Raw genomic sequence first — 20,000 nt, forward strand, 5'->3', positions numbered from 1 at the left:
ATATTACATTTCATTCATCTTCTTTCTCACCGTCCTCAACTAGATTAGATTAACGAACGTCAGAGTGAGGTGTTTTCTGGACAGATCAACGTGTAAGGAACGTAGTTGCCTAACTTGCTGCTGTATAATGTGTTTTAGGTAACTAAAAACTCACATGACCGTTACAACAAGAAGGAAAATTTCATAAGCCGTAAAAAGACGAAGTTAAATCAGGTAGAGTTTCGGTAGTAGTAAAAAAAAAACAACAGGAAATGCTTACAGCACCTAGGGTTCCCAAACGGTCACCCATCTAAGTACTAACTAGGCTCGATGTTGCTTAACTTCGGTGATCGAACGAGAACCGGTGCTTTCAACATGATATGGCCGTAAGCATCAAAGTGGTAAATTTTAATATATTTATTCTATAAACTGATAAATAAACTTCTTAGTTTAGAATAAGTTGATCCTCATTAAAATATATATTTTTTAACATTCCTTGAACAGTTTATTTAACATATATTACATTTCATATTCATTTTTTCTACCGAGTCCTCAACTAGAGATTAACGACGTCGATGTGAGGTGTTTTCTGGTACAGATCAACGTGTAAGGACGTAGTTGCCTAACTTGCTGCTGTATAATGTTTTTAAGGTAACTAAAAACTCAAATGACCGTTACAACAAGAAGAAAATTTCATAAGCCGTAAAAAGACGAAGTTAAATCGGGCAGAGTTCGGTAGTAGTAAAAAAAAACAACAGAAATGCTTACAGCACCTAGGGTTCCCAAGCGGTCACCCATCTAAGTACTAACTAGGCTCGATGTTGCTTAACTTCGGTGATCGAACGAGAACCGGTGCTTTCAACATGATATGGCCGTAAGAATCAAAGTGGTAAATTTTAATATATTTATTCTATAAACTGATAAATAAACTTGTTAGTTTAGAATAAGTTGATCCTCATTAAAATATATATTTTTTTACATTCCTTGACAACAGTTTATTTAATTTATATTACATTTCATTTTCATTTTTCTCACCGAGTCCTCAACTAGAGATTAACGACGTCAGATGTGAGTGTGTTTCTGGTACAGATCAACGTGTAAGGAACGTAGTTGCCTAACTTGGTGCTGTATAATGTGTTTTAGGTAACTAAAAACTCAAATGACGGTTACAACAAGAAGGAAAATTTCATAAGCCGTAAAAAAACGAAGTTTAAATCGGGCAAAGTTTCGGTAGTAGTAAAAAAAAACAACAAAATGCTTACCGCACCTAGGGTTCCCAAGCGGTCACCCATCTAAGTACAAACTAGGCTCGATGTTGCTTAACTTCGGTGATCGAACGAGAACCGGTGCTTTCAACATGATATGGCCGTAAGCCAAAGTTGGTAAATTTTAATATATTTATTCTATAAACTGATAATAAACTTCTTTCTTTCTTAGGAATAAGTTGATCCTCATTAAAATATATATTTTTTTACATTCCTTGACAACAGTTTTTTAACATATATTACATTTCATTTTCATTTTTCTCACCGAGTCCTCAACTAGAGATTAACGACGTGAGATGTGAGGTGTTTTCTGGTACAGATCAACGTGTTAGGAACGTAGTTGCCTAACTTGCTGCTGTATAATGTGTTTTAGGTAACTAAAAACTCAAATGACCGTTACAACAAGAAGGAAAATTTCATAAGCCGTAAAAAGACGAAATTAAATCAGGCAGAGTTTCGGTAGTAGTAAAAAAAAACAACAGGAAATGCTTACAGCACCTAGGGTTCCCAAGTGTTCACCCATCTAAGTACTAACTAGGCTCGATGTTGCTTAACTTCGGTGATCGAACGAGAACCGGTGCTTTCAACGTGATATGGCCGTAAGCATCAAAGTGGTAAATTTTAATATATTTATTCTATAAACTGATAAATAAACTTCTTAGTTTAGAATAAGTTGATCCTCATTAAAATATATATTTTTTTAAATTCCTTGACAACAGTTTATTTAATTTATATTACATTTCATTTTCATTTTTCTCACCGAGTCCTCAACTAGAGATTAACGACGTCAGATGTGAGGTGTTTTCTGGTACAGATCAACGTGTAAGGAACGTAGTTGCCTAACTTGCTGCTGTATAATGTGTTTAAGGTAACTAAAAACTCAAATGACGGTTACAACAAGAAGGAAAATTTCATAAGCCGTAAAAAGACGAAGTTAAATCGGGCAAAGTTTCGGTAGTAGTAAAAAAAAACAACAGGAAATGCTTACAGCACCTAGGGTTCCCAAGCGGTCACCCATCTAAGTACTAACTAGGCTCGATGTTGCTTAACTTCGGTGATCGAACGAGAACCGGTGCTTTCAACATGATATGGCCGTAAGCATCAAAGTGGTAAATTTTAATATATTTATTCTATAAACTGATAAATAAATTTTTATTGTAGATTAAGTTGATCCTCATTAAAATATATATTTTTTTACATTCCTTGACAACAGTTTATTTAACATATATTACATTTCATTTTTATTTTTCTCACCGAGTCCTCAACTAGAGATTAACGACGTGAGATGTGAGGTGTTTTCTGGTACTGATCAACGTGTAAGGAACGTAGTTGCCTAACTTGCTGCTGTATAATGTGTTTTAGGTAACTAAAAACTCAAATGACCGTTACAACAAGAAGGAAAATTTCATAAGCCGTAAAAAGACGAAATTAAATCAGGCAGAGTTTCGGTAGTAGTAAAAAAAAATAAAAAGGAAATGCTTACAGCACCTAGGGTTCCCAAGTGTTCACCTTTCTAAGTACTAACTAGGCTCGATGTTGCTTAACTTCGGTGATCGAACGAGAACCGGTGCTTTCAACGTGATATGGCCGTAAGCATCAAAGTGGTAAATTTTAATATATTTATTCTATAAACTGATAAATAAACTTCTTAGTTTAGAATAAGTTGATCCTCATTAAAATATATATTTTTTTACATTCCTTGACAACAGTTTATTTAACATATATTACATTTCATTTTCATTTTTCTCACCGAGTCCTCAACTAGAGATTAACGACGTGAGATGTGAGGTGTTTTCCGGGACAGATCAACGTTTAAGGAACGTAGTTGCCTAACTTGCTGCTGTATAATGTGTTTTAGGTAACTAAAAACTCAAATGACCGTTACAACGAGAAGGAAAATTTCATAAGCCGTAAAAAGACGAAGTTAAGTCAGGCAGAGTTTCGGTAGTAGTAAAAAAATACAACAGGAAATGCTTACAGCACCTAGGGTTCCCAAGCGGTCACCCATCTAAGTACTAACTAGGCTCGATGCTGCATAACTTCGGTGATCGAACGAGAACCGGTGCTTTCAACATGATATGGCCGTATGCATCAAAGTGGTAAATTTTAAGATATTTAATCTATAAACTGATAAATAAATTTTTATTTTAGAATAAGTTGATCCTCATTAAAATATATATTTTTTTACATTCCTTGACAACAGTTTATTTAACATATATTACATTTCATTTTCATTTTTCTCACCGAGTCCTCAACTAGAGATTAACGACGTGAGATTTGAGGTGTTTTCTGGTACAGATCAACGTGTAAGGAACGTAGTTGCCTAACTTGCTGCTGTATAATGTGTTTTAGGTAACTAAAAACTCAAATGACCGTTACAACAAGAAGGAAAATTTCATAAGCCGTAAAAAGACGAAGTTAAATCAGGTAGAGTTTCGGTAGTAGTAAAAAAAAAACAACAGGAAATGCTTACAGCACCTAGGGTTCCCAAGCGGTCACCCATCTAAGTACTAACTAGGCTCGATGTGGCTTAACTTCGGTGATCGAACGAGAACCGGTGCTTTCAACATGATATGGCCGTAAGCATCAAAGTGGTAAATTTTAATATATTTTTTTTATAAACTGATAAATAAATTTTTATTTTAGAATAAGTTGATCCTCATTAAAATATATATTTTTTTACATTCCTTGACAACAGTTTATTTAACATATATTACATTTCATTTTCATTTTTCTCACCGAGTCCTCAACTAGAGATTAACGACGTGAGATTTGAGGTGTATTCTGGTACAGATCAACGTGTAAGGAACGTAGTTGCCTAACTTGCTGCTGTATAATGTGTTTTAGGTAACTAAAAACTCAAATGACCGTTACAACAAGAAGGAAAATTTCATAAGCCGTAAAAAGACGAAGTTAAATCAGGTAGAGTTTCGGTAGTAGTAAAAAAAAAACAACAGGAAATGCTTACAGCACCTAGGGTTCCCAAGCGGTCACCCATCTAAGTACAAACTAGGCTCGATGTTGCTTAACTTCGGTGATCGAACGAGAACCGGTGCTTTCAACATGATATGGCCGTAAGCATCAAAGTGGTAAATTTTAATATATTTATTCTATAAACTGATAAATAAACTTCTTATTTTGGAATAAGTTGATCCTCATTAAAATATATATTTTTTTACATTCCTTCACAACAGTTTATTTAACATATATTACATTTCATTTTCATTTTTCTCACCGAGTCCTCAACAAGAGATTAACGACGTGAGATTTGAGGTGTTTTCTGGTACCGATCAACGTGTAAGGAACGTAGTTGCCTAACTTGCCGCTGTATAATGTGTTTTAGGTAACTAAAAACTCAAATGACCGTTACAACAAGAAGGAAAATTTCATAAGCCGTAAAAAGACGAAATTAAATCAGGCAGAGTTTCGGTAGTAGTAAAAAAAAACAACAGGAAATGCTTACAGCACCTAGGGTTCCCAAGTGTTCACCCATCTAAGTACTAACTAGGCTAGATGTTGCTTAACTTCGGTGATCGAACGAGAACCGGTCCTTTCAACGTGATATGGCCGTAAGCATCAAAGTGGTAAATTTTAATATATTTATTCTATAAACTGATAAATAAACTTCTTAGTTTAGAATAAGTTGATCCTCATTAAAATATATATTTTTTTACATTCCTTGACAACAGTTTATTTAGCATATATTACATTTCAGTTTCATTTTTCTCACCGAGTCCTCAACTAGAGATTAACGACGTCAGATGTGAGGTGTTTTCTGGTACAGATCAACGTGTAAGGAACGTAGTTGCCTAACTTGCTGCTGTATAATGTGTTTTAGGTAACTAAAAACTCAAATGACCGTTACAACAAGAAGGAAAATTTCATAAGCCGTAAAAAGACGAAGTTAAATCAGGCAGTGTTTCGGTAGTAGTAAAAAAAAACAACAGGAAATGCTTACAGCACCTAGGGTTCCCAAGCGGTCACCCATCCAAGTACTAACTAGGCTCGATGTTGCTTAACTTCGGTGATCGAACGAGAACCGGTGCTTTCAACATGATATGGCCGTAAGCATCAAAGTGGTAAATTTTAATATATTTATTCTATAAACTGATAAATAATCTTCTTAGTTTAGAATAAGTTGATCCTCATTAAAATTTATATTTTTTTACATTCCTTGACAACAGTTTATTTAACATATATTACATTTCATTTTCATTTTTCTCACACCGATCCTCAACTAGAGATTAACGACGTGAGATTTGAGGTGTTTTCTGGTACAGATCAACGTGTAAGGAACGTAGTTGCCTACTTGCTGCTGTATAATGTTTTAAGGTAACTAAAAACTCAAATGACCGTTACAACAGAGGAAAATTTCATAAGCCGTAAAAAGACGAAGTTAAGTCGGGCAGAGTTTCGGTAGTAGTACAAAAAAAAAAACAACAAAAAACAAAAGGTAATGCTTACAGCACCTAGTTCCCCAAGCGGTCACCCATCTAAGTACTAACTAGGCTCGATGTTGCTTAACTACGGTGATCGAACGAGAACCGGTGCTTCCAACATGATATGCCGTAAGCATCAAAGTGGTAATTTTAATATATTTATTCTATAAACTGATAAATAAACTTCTTAGTTAGAATAAGTTGATCCTCATTAAAATATATATTATTTTACATTCCTTGACAACAGTTATTTAACATATATTACATTTCATTTTCATTTTTCTCACCGAGTCCTCAACTAGAGATTAACGACGTGAGAAGTGAGGTGTTTTCTGGTACAGATCAACGTGTAAGGAACGTAGTTGCCTAACTTGCTGCTGTATAATGTGTTTTAGGTAACTAAAAACTCAAATGACCGTTACAACAAGAAGGAAAATTTCATAAGCCGTAAAAAGACGAAGTTAAATCAGGCAGAGTTTCGGTAGTAGTAAAAAAAAAACAACAGGAAATGCTTACAGCACCTAGGGTTCCCAAGCGGTCACCCATCTAAGTACTAACTAGGCTCGATGTTGCTTAACTTCGGTGATCGAACGAGAACCGGTGCTTTCAACGTGATATGGCCGTAAGCATCAAAGTGATAAATTTTAATATATTTATTCTATAAACTGATAAATAAACTTCTTATTTTAGAATAAGTTGATCCTCATTAAAATATATATTTTTTTACATTCCTTGACAACAGTTTTTTTAACATATATTACATTTCATTTTCATTTTTATCACCGAGTCCTCAACTAGAGATTGACGACGTGAGATGTTTTCTGTTACAGATCAACGTGTAAGGAACGTAGTTGCCTAACTTGCTGCTGTATAATGTGTTTTAGGTAACTAAAAACTCAAATGACCGTTACAACAAGAAGGAAAATTTCATAAGCCGTAGAAAGACGAAGTGAAATCAGGCAGAGTTTCGGTAGTAGTAAATAAAACAACAGGAAATGCTTACAGCACCTCGGGTTCCCGAGCGGTCACCCATCTAAGTACTAACTAGGCTCGATGTTGCTTAACTTCGGTGATCGAACGAGAACCGGTGCTTTCAACATGATATGTCCGTAAGCATCAAAGTGGTAAATTTTAATATATTTATTCTATAAACTGAGAAATAAACTTCTTATTTTGGAATAAGTTGATCCTCATTAAAATATATATTTTTTTACATTCCTTCACAAAAGTTTTTTTAACATATATTACATTTCATTTTCATTTTTCTTACCGAGTCCTCAACTAGAGATTAACGACGTGAGATGTGAGGTGTTTTCTGGTACAGATCAACGTGTAAGGAACGTAGTTGCCTAACTTGCTGCTGTATAATGTGTTTTAGGTAACTAAAAACTCAAATGACCGTTACAACAAGAAGTAAAATTTCATAAGCCGTAAAAAGACGAAATTAAATCAGGCAGAGTTTCGGTAGTAGTAAAAAAAAACAACAGGAAATGCTTACAGCACCTAGGGTTCCCAAGTGTTCACCCATCTAAGTACTAACTAGGCTCGATGTTGCTTAACTTCGGTGATCGAACGAGAACCGGTGCTTTCAACGTGATATGGCCGTAAGCATCAAAGTGGTAAATTTTAATATATTTATTCTATAAACTGATAAATAAACTTCTTATTTTAGAATAAGTTGATCCTCATTAAAATATATATTTTTTTACATTCTTGACAACAGTTTTTTTAACATATATTACATTTCATTTTCATTTCTCTCACCGAGTCCTCAACTAGAGATTAACGACGTCAGATATGAGGTGTTTTCTGGTACAGATCAACGTGTAAGGAACGTAGTTGCCTAACTTGCTGCTGTATAATGTGTTTTAGGTAACTAAAAACTCAAATGACCGTTACAACAAGAAGGAAAATTTCATAAGCCGTAAAAAGACGAAGTTAAATCAGGCAGAGTTTCGGTAGTAGTAAAAAAAAACAACACAGGAAATGCTTACACAGCACCTAGGGTTCCCAAGCGGTCACCCATCTAAGTACTACTAGGCTCGATGTTGCTTAACTACGGTGATCGAACGAGAACCGGTGCTTCCAACATGATATGGCCGTAAGCATCAAAGTGGTAAATTTTAATATATTTATTCTATAAACTGATAAATAAACTTCTTATTTTAGAATAAGTTGATCCTCATTAAAATATATTTTTTTACATTCCTTGACAACAGTTTATTTAACATATATTACATTTCATTTTCATTTTTCTCACCGAGATCCTCAACTAGAGATTAACGACGTGAGATTTGAGGTGTTTTCTGGTACAGATCAACGTGTAAGGAACGTAGTTGCCTAACTTGCTGCTGTATAATGTGTTTTAGGTAACTAAAAACTCAAATGGCCGTTACAACAAGAAGGAAAATTTCATAAGCCGTAAAAAGACGAAGTTAAATCAGGCAGAGTTTCGGTAGTAGTAAAAAAAAACAACAGAAATGCTTACAGCACCTAGGGTTCCCAAGCGCGTCACCCATCTAAGTACTAACTAGGCTCGATGTTGCTTAACTTCGGTGATCGAACGAGAACCGGTGCTTTCACGTGATATGGCCGTAAGCATCAAAGTGATAATTTTAATATATTTATTCATAAACTGATAAATAAACTTCTTATTTTAGAATAAGTTGATCCTCATTAAAATATATATTTTTTTACATTCCTTGACAACAGTTTTTTTAACATATATTACATTACATTTTCATTTTTATCACCGAGTCCTCAACTAGAGATTGACGACGTGAGATGTTTTCTGGTACAGATCAACGTGTAAGGAACGTAGTTGCCTAACTTGCTGCTGTATAATGTGTTTTAGGTAACTAAAAACTCAAATGACCGTTACAACAAGAAGGAAAATTTCATAAGCCGTAGAAAGACGAAGTTAAATCAGGCAGAGTTTCGGTAGTAGTAAAGAAAACAACAGGAAATGCTTACAGCACCTAGGGTTCCCAAGCGGTCACCCATCTAGGTACTAATTAGGCTCGATGTTGCTCAACTTCGGTGATCGAACGAGAACCGGTGCTTTCAACGTGATATGGCCGTAAGCATCAAAGTGGAAATTTTTAATATATTTATTCTATAAACTGAGAAATAAACTTCTTTTTTGGAATAAGTTGATCCTCATTAAAATATATATTTTTTTACATTCCTTCACAAAAGTTTTTTTAACATATATTCATTTCATTTTCATTTTTCTTACCGAGTCCTCAACTAGAGATTAACGACGTGAGATGTGAGGTGTTTTCTGGTACAGATCAACGTGTAAGGAACGTAGTTGCCTAACTTGCTGCTGTATAATGTGTTTTAGGTAACTAAAAACTCAAATGACCGTTACAACAAGAAGTAAAATTTCATAAGCCGTAAAAAGACGAATTAAATCAGGCAGAGTTTCGGTAGTAGTAAAAAAAAACAACAGGAAATGCTTACAGCACCTAGGGTTCCCAAGTGTTCACCCATCTAAGTACTAACTAGGCTCGATGTTGCTTAACTTCGGTGATCGAACGAGAACCGGTGCTTTCAACGTGATATGGCCGTAAGCATCAAAGTGGTAAATTTTAATATATTTATTCTATAAACTGATAAATAAACTTCTTATTTTAGAATAAGTTGATCCTCATTAAAATATATATTTTTTTACATTCCTTGACAACAGTTTTTTTGACATATATTACATTTCATTTTCATTTTTCTCACCGAGTCCTCAACTAGAGATTAACGACGTCAGATATGACGTGTTTTCTGGTACAGATCGACGTGTAAGGAACGTAGTTGCCTAACTTGCTGCTGTATAATGTGTTTTAGGTAACTAAAAACTCAAATGACCGTTACAACAAGAAGGAAAATTTCATAAGCCGTAAAAAGACGAAGTTAAATCAGGCAGAGTTTCGGTAGTAGTAAAAAAAAACAACAGGAAATGCTTACAGCACCTAGGGTTCCCAAGCGGTCACCCATCTAAGTACTAACTAGGCTCGATGTTGCTTAACTTCGGTGATCGAACGAGAACCGGTGCTTTCAACATGATATGGCCGTAAGCATCAAAGTGGTAAATTTTAATATATTTATTCTATAAACTGATAAATAAATTTTTATTTTAGAATAAGTTGATCCTCATTAAAATATATATTTTTTTACATTCCTTGACAACAGTTTATTTAACATATATTACATTTCATTTTCATTTTTCTCACCGAGTCCTCAACTAGAGATTAACGACGTGAGATTTGAGGTGTTTTCTGGTACAGATCAACGTGTAAGGAACGTAGTTGCCTAACTTGCTGCTGTATAATGTGTTTTAGGTAACTAAAAACTCAAATGACCGTTACAACAAGAAGGAAAATTTCATAAGCCGTAAAAAGACGAAGTTAAATCAGGCAGAGTTTCGGTAGTAGTAAAAAAAAACAACAGGAAATGCTTACAGCACCTAGGGTTCCCAAGCGGTCACCCATCTAAGTACTAACTAGGCTCGATGTTGCTTAACTTCGGTGATCGAACGAGAACCGGTGCTTTCAACGTGATATGGCCGTAAGCATCAAAGTGGTAAATTTTAATATATTTATTCTATAAACTGATAAATAAACTTCTTATTTTAGAATAAGTTGATCCTCATTAAAATATATATTTTTTTACATTCCTTGACAACAGTTTTTTTAACATATATTACATTACATTTTCATTTTTATTTTTCACCGAGTCCTCAACTAGAGATTGAACGACGTGAGATGTTTTCTGGTACAGATCAACGTGTAAGGAACGTAGTTGCCTAACTTGCTGCTGTATAATGTGTTTTAGGTAACTAAAAACTCAAATGACCGTTACAACAAGAAGGAAAATTTCATAAGCCGTAGAAAGACGAAGTTAAATCAGGCAGAGTTTCGGTAGTAGTAAAGAAAACAACAGGAAATGCTTACAGCACCTAGGGTTCCGAAGCGGTCACCCATCTAGGTACTAAATAGGCTCGATGTTGCTCAACTTCGGTGATCGAACGAGAACCGGTGCTTTCAACGTGATATGGCCGTAAGCATCAAAGTGGAAATTTTTAATATATTTATTCTATAACTGATAAATAAACTTCTTTTTTAGAATAAGTTGATCCTCATTAAAATATATATTTTTTTACATTCCTTGACAACAGTTTTTTTAACATATATTACATTTCATTTTCATTTTTCTCACCGAGTCCTCAACTAGAGATTACGACGTCAGATGTGAGGTGTTTTCTGGTACAGATCAACGTGTAAGGAACGTAGTTGCCTAACTTGCTGCTGATAATGTGTTTAAGGTAACTAAAAACTCAAATGACCGTTACAACAAGAAGGAAAATTTCATAAGCCGTAAAAAGACGAAGTTAAGTCGGGCAGAGTTTCGGTAGTAGTAAAAAAAAACAACAGGAAATGCTTACAGCACCTAGGGTTCCGAAGCGGTCACCCATCTAGGTACTAAATAGGCTCGATGTTGCTCAACTTCGGTGATCGAACGAGAACCGGTGCTTTCAACGTGATATGGCCGTAAGCATCAAAGTGGAAATTTTTAATATATTTATTCTATAAACTGATAAATAAACTTCTTTTTTTAGAATAAGTTGATCCTCATTAAAATATATATTTTTTTACATTCCTTGACAACAGTTTTTTTAACATATATTACATTTCATTTTCATTTTTCTCACCGAGTCCTCAACTAGAGATTAACGACGTCAGATGTGAGGTGTTTTCTGGTACAGATCAACGTGTAAGGAACGTAGTTGCCTAACTTGCTGCTGTATAATGTGTTTAAGGTAACTAAAAACTCAAATGACCGTTACAACAAGAAGGAAAATTTCATAAGCCGTAAAAAGACGAAGTTAAATCGGGCAGAGTTTCGGTAGTAGTAAAAAAAAACAACAGGAAATGCTTACAGCACCTAGGGTTCCCAAGCGGTCACCCATCTAAGTACTAACTAGGCTCGATGTTGCTTAACTTCGGTGATCGAACGAGAACCGGTGCTTTCAACATGATATGGCCGTAAGCATCAAAGTGGTAAATTTTAATATATTTATTCTATAAACTGATAAATAAACTTCTTAGTTTAGAATAAGTTGATCCTCATTAAAATATATATTTTTTTACATTCCTTGACAACAGTTTATTTAACATATATTACATTTCATTTTCATTTTTCTCACCGAGTCCTCAACAAGAGATTAACGACGTGAGATTTGAGGTGTTTTCTGGTACAGATCAACGTGTAAGGAACGTAGTTGCCTAACTTGCCGCTGTATAATGTGTTTTAGGTAACTAAAAACTCAAATGACAGTTACAATGAGAAGGAAAATTTCATAAGCCGTAAAAAGACGAAGTTAAATCAGGCAGAGTTTCGGTAGTAGTAAAAAAAAACAACAGGAAATGCTTACAGCACCTCGGGTTCCCGAGCGGTCACCCATCTAAGTACTAACTAGGCTCGATGTTGCTTAACTTCGGTGATCGAACGAGAACCGGTGCTTTCAACATGATATGGCCGTAAGCATCAAAGTGGTAAATTTTAATATATTTATTCTATAAACTGATAAATAAACTTCTTAGTTTAGAATAAGTTGATCCTCATTAAAATATATATTTTTTTACATTCCTTGACAACAGTTTATTTAACATATATTACATTTCATTTTCATTTTTCTCACCGAGTCCTCAACTAGAGATTAACGACGTGAGATGTGAGGTGTTTTCTGGTACAGATCAACGTGTAAGGAACGTAGTTGCCTAACTTGCTGCTGTATAATGTGTTTTAGGTAACTAAAAATTCAAATGACCGTTACAACAAGAAGTAAAATTTCATAAGCCGTAAAAAGACGAAATTAAATCAGGCAGAGTTTCGGTAGTAGTAAAAAAAAACAACAGGAAATGCTTACAGCACCTAGGGTTCCCAAGCGGTCACCCATCTAAGTACTAACTAGGCTCGATGTTGCTTAACTTCGGTGATCGAACGAGAACCGGTGCTTTCAACGTGATATGGCCGTAAGCATCAAAGTGTTAAATTTTAATATATTTATTCTATAAACTGATAAATAAACTTCTTATTTTAGAATAAGTTGATCCTCATTAAAATATATATTTTTTTACATTCCTTGACAACAGTTTTTTTAACATATATTACATTTCATTTTCATTTTTATCACCGAGTCCTCAACTAGAGATTAACGACGTCAGATATGAGGTGTTTTCTGGTACAGATCAACGTGTAAGGAACGTAGTTGCCTAACTTGCTGCTGTATAATGTGTTTTAGGTAACTAAAAACTCAAATGACCGTTACAACAAGAAGGAAAATTTCATAAGCCGTAAAAAGACGAAGTTAAATCAGGCAGAGTTTCGGTAGTAGTAAAAAAAAAACAACAGGAAATGCTTACAGCACCTAGGGTTCCCAAGCGGTCACCCATCTAAGTACTAACTCGGCTCGATGTTGCTTAACTTCGGTGATCGTACGAGAACCGGTGCTTTCAACGTGATATGGCCGTAAGCATCAAAGTGGTAAATTTTAATATATTTATTCTATAAACTGATAAATAAACTTCTTATTTTAGAATAAGTTGATCCTCATTAAAATATATATTTTTTTACATTCCTTGACAACAGTTTATTTAACATATATTACATTTCAATTTCATTTTTCTCACCGAGTCCTCAACTAGAGATTAACGACGTCAGATGTGAGGTGTTTTCTGGTACAGATCAACGTGTAAGGAATGTAGTTGCCTAACTTGCTGCTGTATAATGTGTTTTAGGTAACTAAAAGTTCAAATGACCGTTACAATGAGAAGGAAAATTTCATAAGCCGTAAAAAGACGAAATTAAATCAGGCAGAGTTTCGGTAGTAGTAAAAAAAAACAACAGGAAATGCTTACAGCACCTAGGGTTCCCCAGCGGTCACCCTCTAAGTACTACTAGGCTCGATGTTGCTTAACTCTCGGTGATCGAACGAGAACCGGTGCTTTCAACGTGATATGGCCGTAAGCATCAAAGTGTAAATTTTAATATATTTATTCTATAAACTGATAAATAAACTTCTTATTTTAGAATAAGTTGATCCTCATTAAAATATATATTTTTTTACATTCCTGACAACAGTTTTTTTAACATATATTACATTTCATTTTCATTTTTCTCACCGAGTCCTCAACTAGAGATTAACGACGTCAGATGAGGTGTTTTCTGGTACAGATCAACGTGTAAGGAACGTAGTTGCCTAATTGCTGCTGTATAATGTGTTTTAGGTAACTAAAAACTCAAATGACCGTTACAACAAGAAGGAAAATTTCATAAGCCGTACAAAAGACGAAGTTAAATCAGGCAGAGTTCGGTAGTAGTAGTAAAAAAAAAAACAAGGAAATGCTTACAGCACCTAGGGTTCCCAAGCGGTCACCCATCTAAGTACTAACTAGGCTCGATGTTGCTTAACTTCGGTGATCGAACGAGAACGGTGCTTTCAACATGATATGGCCGTAAGCATCAAAGTGGTAAATTTTAATATATTTATTCTATAAACTGATAAATAAACTTTTTGTTTTAGAATAAGTTGATCCTCATTAAAATATATTTTTTTACATTCCTTGACAACAGTTTATTAAATCTATTTACAATTCATTTCATTTTTCTCACCGTGTCCTCAACTAGAGATTAACGACGTGAGATGTGAGGTGTTTTGGTACAGATCAACGTGTAAGGAACGTAGTTGCCTAACTTGCTGCTGTATAATGTGTTTTAGGTAACTAAAAACTCAAATGACCGTTACAATGAGAAGGAAAATTTCATAAGCCGTAAAAAGACGAAGTTAAATCAGGCAGAGTTTCGGTAGTAGTAAAAAAAAACAACAGGAAATGCTTACAGCAGCAAGTTAGGCAACTACGTTCCTTACACGTTGATCCGTACCAGAAAACACCTCACATCTCACGTCGTTAATCTCTAGTTGAGGACTCGGTGAGAAAAATGAAAATGAAATGTAATATATGTTAAATAAACTGTTGTCAAGGAATGTAAAAAAATATATATTTTAATGAGGATCAACTTATTCTAAACTAAGAATTTTATTTATCAGTTTATAGAATAAATATATTAAAAGGAACGTAGTTGCCTAACTTGCTGCTGTATAATGTGTTTTAGGTAACTAAAAACTCAAATGACCGTTACAACAAGAAGGAAAATTTCATAAGCCGTAAAAAGACGAAGTTAAATCAGGCAGAGTTTCGGTAGTAGTAAAAAAAAAAAAAAAAAAAGGTAATGCTTACAGCACCTAGGGTTCCCAAGCGGTCACCCATCTAAGTACCAACTAGGGTTCCCAAGCAGTCACCCATCTAAATTCTAACTAGGCTCGATGTTGCTTAACTCCGGTGATCGAACGAGAACCGATGCTTTCAACGTGATATGGCCGTAAGCATCAAAGTGGTAAATTTTAATATACTTATTCTATAAACTGATAAATAAACTTCTTAGTTTAGAATAAGTTGATCCTCATTAAAATATATATTTTTTTACAATCCTTGACAACAGTTTATTTAACATATATTACATTTCATCTTCATTTTTCTCACCGAGTCCTCAACTAGAGATTGACGACCTGAGATGTGAGGTGTTTTCTGGTACAGATCAACGTGTAAGGAACATAGTTGCCTAACTTGCTGCTGTATAATATGTTTTAGGTAACTAAAAACTCAAATGACCGTTACAACAAGAAGGAAAATTTCATAAGCCGTAAGAAGACGAAGTTAAATCGGGCAGAGTTTCGGTAGTTGTAAAAAAAAACAACAAAAAAACAAAAGGTAATGCTTACGGCACCTAGGGTTCCCAAGCGGTCACCCATTTTCCTTCTCATTTTTACCGTCATTTGAGTTTTTAGTTACCTAAAACACATTATACAGCTGCAAGTTAGGCCACTACGTTCCTTAAACGTTGATCTGTACGGGAAAACACCTCACATCTCACGTCGTTAATCTCTAGTTTTGGACTTGGTGAGAAAAATGAAAATGAAGTGTAATATATGTTAAATAATGTTTTGTTATCGAATGTAAAAAAATATAAATTTTAAAGAGGATCAACTTATTCTATAATAAGAAATTTATTTATCAGTTTATAGAATAAATCAATTAAAATTTCCACTTTGTTTCTTACGGCCATATCACGTTGAAAGCACCGGTTCTCGTTTGATCACCGAAGCTAATAACATCGAGCCTAGTTAGTACTTAGATGGGTGACTGCTTGGGAAACCTAGGTGCTGTAAGCATTACCTTTCGTTTTGTTTCTACTGCCACCGAAACTCTGCCTGAGTTAACTTCGTTTTTTTTTACGGCTTAACTTTGGTGATCAGACTAGAACCGTTTCTTTCAACGTGATATGGCCGTAAGCAGCAGCGTAGTAAATCTTTAGATGTTTATTCTATACACCGATACTACAGCTTTGTTTTGTTTTTTAGGATAAGGTCATTTTAACTAAAAACTCAAATGACCGTAACAGTATAGAAAATTTCATAAGCCGTAAAAAAAAACGAAGTTAAGTCAGGCAGTTTCGGTAATAGTAAAAAAAAAAGAAAAACAAAAAGGGAATGCTTACAGCATTTATATTTTTGTTTCGGGAAAGGGTAGGCTTTTCGACCTTTACATACTTTCGGCGCCGGTAAGGTTGATGCTGTTATTGTTCTGCAAACGTTTTTCGTGTCAGCTACAGAGAAAAACAAAATCTGCATAAAGAAAAAATTCCAAACATGGTGTTCTGGGAAGAAAGCATTAGACGTAAAATGAGTGGGCTTAGCAGATGGACACAATGTGAGTGACGATGGGTCGAGCAAAGTGCGAGACGTCTCTGAGAGGATGAAAGTGTAGAATTGTTTGAAAATGCTGCGAAGGAAAGGACATCACGTATGAAATCCATATGTTCAGGTATGTTGTATTGGCGAGCGACTGCATAACATTGGCTAGCTGCCCGTTCTTTGTTTGCGGTCTCGGACGTCCCAGTTTTATCTCAAATGTTGGGAACCGAAATATTTTATCTTGCTAAAGAAGAATTAATAGAATCTTTATGATACCGTCTTTGCTATTGTGAAAACATGCGTTTGCCAGAAGAGATATTCCTTGATTCAATGGCAGTGAGGTTTAGTACTAGAAGAGATTGTGAGGTTGCATGCTATTCATCATGAAGGTATAGGTGTTAGTGATGACTCGTGTTCCTTGCTATTCCAAGCAACATGGATAACTGCAGCAGCTCGATCTCAGTAGTGTAGCTTGTGGCATGAAGAGAGTGGTGTATCCCGTGTGGTACTTTAGAGTCTGGTGTATTAGCCTGTACAGGCTCGGTGCCTGGTGTGAAGGAGTAAAACCTACGGGGCCTATTAAATGACGAATGGATTTATCCCAAGTCAAAGAAAGGTTACTTCCAACTCTTGCGTAGTGGAGTCTATAAAGAATTATACCTCTTGTAGAACAGCTGGTTTGTTTGAAACACAGGTGAGGTATAACTTTATGAAACAATTCAAAAGTGTTCTTTAATTCATTAAAGGTTATGGATCTCACGAAACTAGTTACAATCAACACCTCATAACATAATTATTACTCTCAGAAATAAAGAGGGGATCACGGAAAATTGGAGAAAACCGTTATTCACAAAACTCACTTACCCTCCCACTGTAAATACTGCGACCATGGAAACGGTTGCCCAAAGATTAATTAAAAAGAATTACGTGCTCTAACTTCCTTCGAAGTTTCACCTCTGCTAGTGGCTCTTTCTCCAGAGACAGCTGTATGTATTAGCATATGTAACTAGTTACTAGCTCATTTTCGATCCCATAAAAGAAATCAGTATATCAAGTTGTTTTACTCTCATCCATCCTATATGGGTGTGAAATCTGGATGCTCTTCAAAACTCTCCTCAAGCAATTCGAACGTTTCCACTTGAGAATTTTGCGATTGAGCATGGCCTTCAGGTAGCAGGACCAGGCGGAAAATTCGTAATTGTTGGAGACTATGTCGTTGAAGGCTCTGCTACGCTGCACTGGACACATCGGCATCGGAGAACCCTGCTGAATCCGCCAAATATTCTATATCTGGTCTATCAAAATAGAGATATAAGAGACAATATGAAAGCCTATTTGAAGACGTGTATGTTCAAGAGATCTTAAGTCTGTCGCTCTGTATATAGCTAGTTATTGTGTTGTGAGAAAAAGTCTAAAAGATACATCTACGTAGATAATCGTGAATGCATGTGGGCTCCTTCAACGTACAAAATTCATATTGTAACAGAAAACAAAATGCACCTCTAAACTCCTTTGATATCCTAACCAATCAACTGTAACAGGAAAACACTCACACATACACGCGCACGAACTCATGCACAGACACATACAAACGTTGACCCAGGTTGCCTCCATGCTGGTCCTTGGTATGTTGGTAGAGAATGGAGGACTGTTTTTTGTTTTTTGTATGGAGGACTTTTTGTTTTTGACGACAATATAACGACAAAAAACAGTCCTCCATACTCTACAAATGTAAGGACCAACATGAGGGCAACCTGGGGCAACTTGACATCCGTATTTTATTGAAGCCCCCAATGACCCAACACTCAGACAAATACAGGAGTACGTCCTCATAAATGAAACAACCCCACTACTAAATAGGAAATATACGTAGTAGATAATCATATCCCCATACCCACAGTTTCTATTTATATAGAGATAGAATAGTTAGTGGGATGTTATGTAGATGTATGTGTGTGTATGTCTCTATATGTAGATGCACATGTATGTAGGCAAATGGATATGAAAGTAAGCTGATAGACACACAGACGGATAAGTATATAGGTAATATGAACAGACACGCACACATACGCAAATGAAGACTGAAACACATGACCATATACACACACACTTCACTTCACACAAGGACACATATGGAGACACACATCCACACATACAAACACAGTACATAGTCACAAAAACCCATACACACAGACACACTCAGACATGCACACACACACATACATGGAAACACACACAAAAACACACAAACACATGAATATGCAGAATACATACATACAAACGTACACACATACATATATACATACACACATACATATATACATACACACGTACATACATACATACATACATACATACATACGTACTACATACATACATACATACATACATACATACGACATACATACATACATACATACATACATACATACATACATACATACATACATACATCTGTATGCGTACACACACTGACCCACACACATGCGCACAAACAAACAAAAAGAACACAGCTTAGATACTGGACAATCAGCAACTACTGAAAATGCTGCAAGACACAACGAAAATTTTAGAAAAATAAATAAGTAAATGAGTGGAAATTTTACTCGTGAGTGTGTTAAATTATAAGGCACTAAAAGAGAATGACTCTTCCCGGACACAACAGTATATATATATATATAATATATATATATATAATATATATATAGCAAAAACAATTAAGATTCAAGTGAATTCAAATGAATTCAATGATATGGTACTTACTTAGATGCACCAGATTCTTTATGGTATTAACCATAAAATAATGTGTGGTGATTATAACCAAGAAAAACCAACAAGATGGATTAGTAGTTTAGTACAATTGTTTCATACTAAGAACAATTTTATTTAAAGCTGCAAATATTGCAGCAAATACAAATGTCCAGTATTCATCAGCTAAATCACATATATGTTTTCCAGACATCCTAGAGAGTTTGACTATCCTCATGAAGTATTAGGAGTGAGTTCTATGAAGTTTAAAGTCAAATTATAAGCAAACTTAAATGCTTTCTAATGATGCACTGTTTTATAAAAAGTTTTTTAAAAAATTGTTAACTTCCCAGAGAAGGTGAATCTATCCATAAAAATGCAGATATAATTTCCGGAGACATGTTTCATAGAACTCACTCCTAATACTTCATGAGGATAGTCAAACTCTCTAGGATGTCTGTAAAACATATATGTGATTTAGCTGATGAATACTGGACATTTGTATCTGCTGCAATATTTGCAGCTTTAAATAAAATTGTTCTTAGTATGAAACAATTGTACTAAGCTACTAATCCATTATTGTTGCTTTTTTCTTGGTTATATATACATATATATATATATATATAAGAAGGTTAAGAACAGACTAGTTAGGTTTTTTAGTAGAATGGGCTTGCGCATCGTTTTTGACGATGAATTAACTAAAGCCAACTTCTTAGACATTACCCTCAATTTGCAGAATAACTCATACTTCCTTTATCATAA

The 20,000-nt window shown here is 34.9% G+C and overlaps 26 non-coding genes and 5 pseudogenes across 26 annotated transcripts; 1 reads left to right on the forward strand and 30 right to left on the reverse strand.

The window, feature by feature from the left end:
• Positions 1-252: 252 nt before the first annotated feature.
• Positions 253-371, reverse strand: LOC115211403. The gene has a single exon (XR_003881662.1). It is a non-coding gene; the product is annotated as a 5S ribosomal RNA (ribosomal RNA).
• A 369-nt stretch (positions 372-740) lies between these two features.
• LOC115211287 lies at positions 741-859 on the reverse strand. Its single transcript, XR_003881568.1, has one exon. It is a non-coding gene; the product is annotated as a 5S ribosomal RNA (ribosomal RNA).
• Positions 860-1,234: 375 nt separating this feature from the next.
• LOC115211197 lies at positions 1,235-1,353 on the reverse strand. Its single transcript, XR_003881519.1, has one exon. It is a non-coding gene; the product is annotated as a 5S ribosomal RNA (ribosomal RNA).
• Positions 1,354-1,730: 377 nt separating this feature from the next.
• LOC115211209 lies at positions 1,731-1,849 on the reverse strand. The gene has a single exon (XR_003881530.1). It is a non-coding gene; the product is annotated as a 5S ribosomal RNA (ribosomal RNA).
• Positions 1,850-2,225: 376 nt separating this feature from the next.
• LOC115211259 lies at positions 2,226-2,344 on the reverse strand. The gene has a single exon (XR_003881564.1). It is a non-coding gene; the product is annotated as a 5S ribosomal RNA (ribosomal RNA).
• A 376-nt stretch (positions 2,345-2,720) lies between these two features.
• On the reverse strand, positions 2,721-2,839 carry LOC115211240. Its single transcript, XR_003881559.1, has one exon. It is a non-coding gene; the product is annotated as a 5S ribosomal RNA (ribosomal RNA).
• A 376-nt stretch (positions 2,840-3,215) lies between these two features.
• On the reverse strand, positions 3,216-3,334 carry LOC115211213. Its single transcript, XR_003881534.1, has one exon. It is a non-coding gene; the product is annotated as a 5S ribosomal RNA (ribosomal RNA).
• Positions 3,335-3,710: 376 nt separating this feature from the next.
• On the reverse strand, positions 3,711-3,829 carry LOC115211188. The gene has a single exon (XR_003881510.1). It is a non-coding gene; the product is annotated as a 5S ribosomal RNA (ribosomal RNA).
• A 376-nt stretch (positions 3,830-4,205) lies between these two features.
• LOC115211241 lies at positions 4,206-4,324 on the reverse strand. The gene has a single exon (XR_003881560.1). It is a non-coding gene; the product is annotated as a 5S ribosomal RNA (ribosomal RNA).
• Positions 4,325-4,700: 376 nt separating this feature from the next.
• LOC115211255 lies at positions 4,701-4,819 on the reverse strand (annotated as a pseudogene).
• A 376-nt stretch (positions 4,820-5,195) lies between these two features.
• On the reverse strand, positions 5,196-5,314 carry LOC115211141. The gene has a single exon (XR_003881466.1). It is a non-coding gene; the product is annotated as a 5S ribosomal RNA (ribosomal RNA).
• A 387-nt stretch (positions 5,315-5,701) lies between these two features.
• LOC115211230 lies at positions 5,702-5,818 on the reverse strand. Its single transcript, XR_003881550.1, has one exon. It is a non-coding gene; the product is annotated as a 5S ribosomal RNA (ribosomal RNA).
• Positions 5,819-6,192: 374 nt separating this feature from the next.
• LOC115211185 lies at positions 6,193-6,311 on the reverse strand. The gene has a single exon (XR_003881507.1). It is a non-coding gene; the product is annotated as a 5S ribosomal RNA (ribosomal RNA).
• Positions 6,312-6,679: 368 nt separating this feature from the next.
• Positions 6,680-6,798, reverse strand: LOC115211220. The gene has a single exon (XR_003881541.1). It is a non-coding gene; the product is annotated as a 5S ribosomal RNA (ribosomal RNA).
• A 376-nt stretch (positions 6,799-7,174) lies between these two features.
• On the reverse strand, positions 7,175-7,293 carry LOC115211210. The gene has a single exon (XR_003881531.1). It is a non-coding gene; the product is annotated as a 5S ribosomal RNA (ribosomal RNA).
• A 377-nt stretch (positions 7,294-7,670) lies between these two features.
• On the reverse strand, positions 7,671-7,790 carry LOC115211237. The gene has a single exon (XR_003881557.1). It is a non-coding gene; the product is annotated as a 5S ribosomal RNA (ribosomal RNA).
• Positions 7,791-8,164: 374 nt separating this feature from the next.
• On the reverse strand, positions 8,165-8,283 carry LOC115211256 (annotated as a pseudogene).
• Positions 8,284-8,649: 366 nt separating this feature from the next.
• LOC115211215 lies at positions 8,650-8,768 on the reverse strand. Its single transcript, XR_003881536.1, has one exon. It is a non-coding gene; the product is annotated as a 5S ribosomal RNA (ribosomal RNA).
• A 373-nt stretch (positions 8,769-9,141) lies between these two features.
• LOC115211211 lies at positions 9,142-9,260 on the reverse strand. Its single transcript, XR_003881532.1, has one exon. It is a non-coding gene; the product is annotated as a 5S ribosomal RNA (ribosomal RNA).
• Positions 9,261-9,636: 376 nt separating this feature from the next.
• LOC115211336 lies at positions 9,637-9,755 on the reverse strand. Its single transcript, XR_003881605.1, has one exon. It is a non-coding gene; the product is annotated as a 5S ribosomal RNA (ribosomal RNA).
• Positions 9,756-10,130: 375 nt separating this feature from the next.
• LOC115211186 lies at positions 10,131-10,249 on the reverse strand. The gene has a single exon (XR_003881508.1). It is a non-coding gene; the product is annotated as a 5S ribosomal RNA (ribosomal RNA).
• A 373-nt stretch (positions 10,250-10,622) lies between these two features.
• LOC115211232 lies at positions 10,623-10,741 on the reverse strand. The gene has a single exon (XR_003881552.1). It is a non-coding gene; the product is annotated as a 5S ribosomal RNA (ribosomal RNA).
• Positions 10,742-11,113: 372 nt separating this feature from the next.
• Positions 11,114-11,232, reverse strand: LOC115211233. The gene has a single exon (XR_003881553.1). It is a non-coding gene; the product is annotated as a 5S ribosomal RNA (ribosomal RNA).
• A 376-nt stretch (positions 11,233-11,608) lies between these two features.
• LOC115211392 lies at positions 11,609-11,727 on the reverse strand. The gene has a single exon (XR_003881651.1). It is a non-coding gene; the product is annotated as a 5S ribosomal RNA (ribosomal RNA).
• A 376-nt stretch (positions 11,728-12,103) lies between these two features.
• Positions 12,104-12,222, reverse strand: LOC115211198. Its single transcript, XR_003881520.1, has one exon. It is a non-coding gene; the product is annotated as a 5S ribosomal RNA (ribosomal RNA).
• Positions 12,223-12,598: 376 nt separating this feature from the next.
• On the reverse strand, positions 12,599-12,717 carry LOC115211187. Its single transcript, XR_003881509.1, has one exon. It is a non-coding gene; the product is annotated as a 5S ribosomal RNA (ribosomal RNA).
• Positions 12,718-13,094: 377 nt separating this feature from the next.
• Positions 13,095-13,213, reverse strand: LOC115211190. Its single transcript, XR_003881512.1, has one exon. It is a non-coding gene; the product is annotated as a 5S ribosomal RNA (ribosomal RNA).
• A 376-nt stretch (positions 13,214-13,589) lies between these two features.
• On the reverse strand, positions 13,590-13,707 carry LOC115211258 (annotated as a pseudogene).
• A 374-nt stretch (positions 13,708-14,081) lies between these two features.
• LOC115211216 lies at positions 14,082-14,199 on the reverse strand. Its single transcript, XR_003881537.1, has one exon. It is a non-coding gene; the product is annotated as a 5S ribosomal RNA (ribosomal RNA).
• A 770-nt stretch (positions 14,200-14,969) lies between these two features.
• LOC115211280 lies at positions 14,970-15,124 on the reverse strand (annotated as a pseudogene).
• Positions 15,125-15,850: 726 nt separating this feature from the next.
• Positions 15,851-15,968, forward strand: LOC115211262 (annotated as a pseudogene).
• Positions 15,969-20,000: the final 4,032 nt, after the last annotated feature.

This window comes from Octopus sinensis, linkage group LG4 (genome assembly GCF_006345805.1).
Source record: "Octopus sinensis linkage group LG4, ASM634580v1, whole genome shotgun sequence".
In the NCBI taxonomy this organism is placed as follows: Eukaryota; Metazoa; Mollusca; class Cephalopoda; order Octopoda; family Octopodidae; genus Octopus; species Octopus sinensis.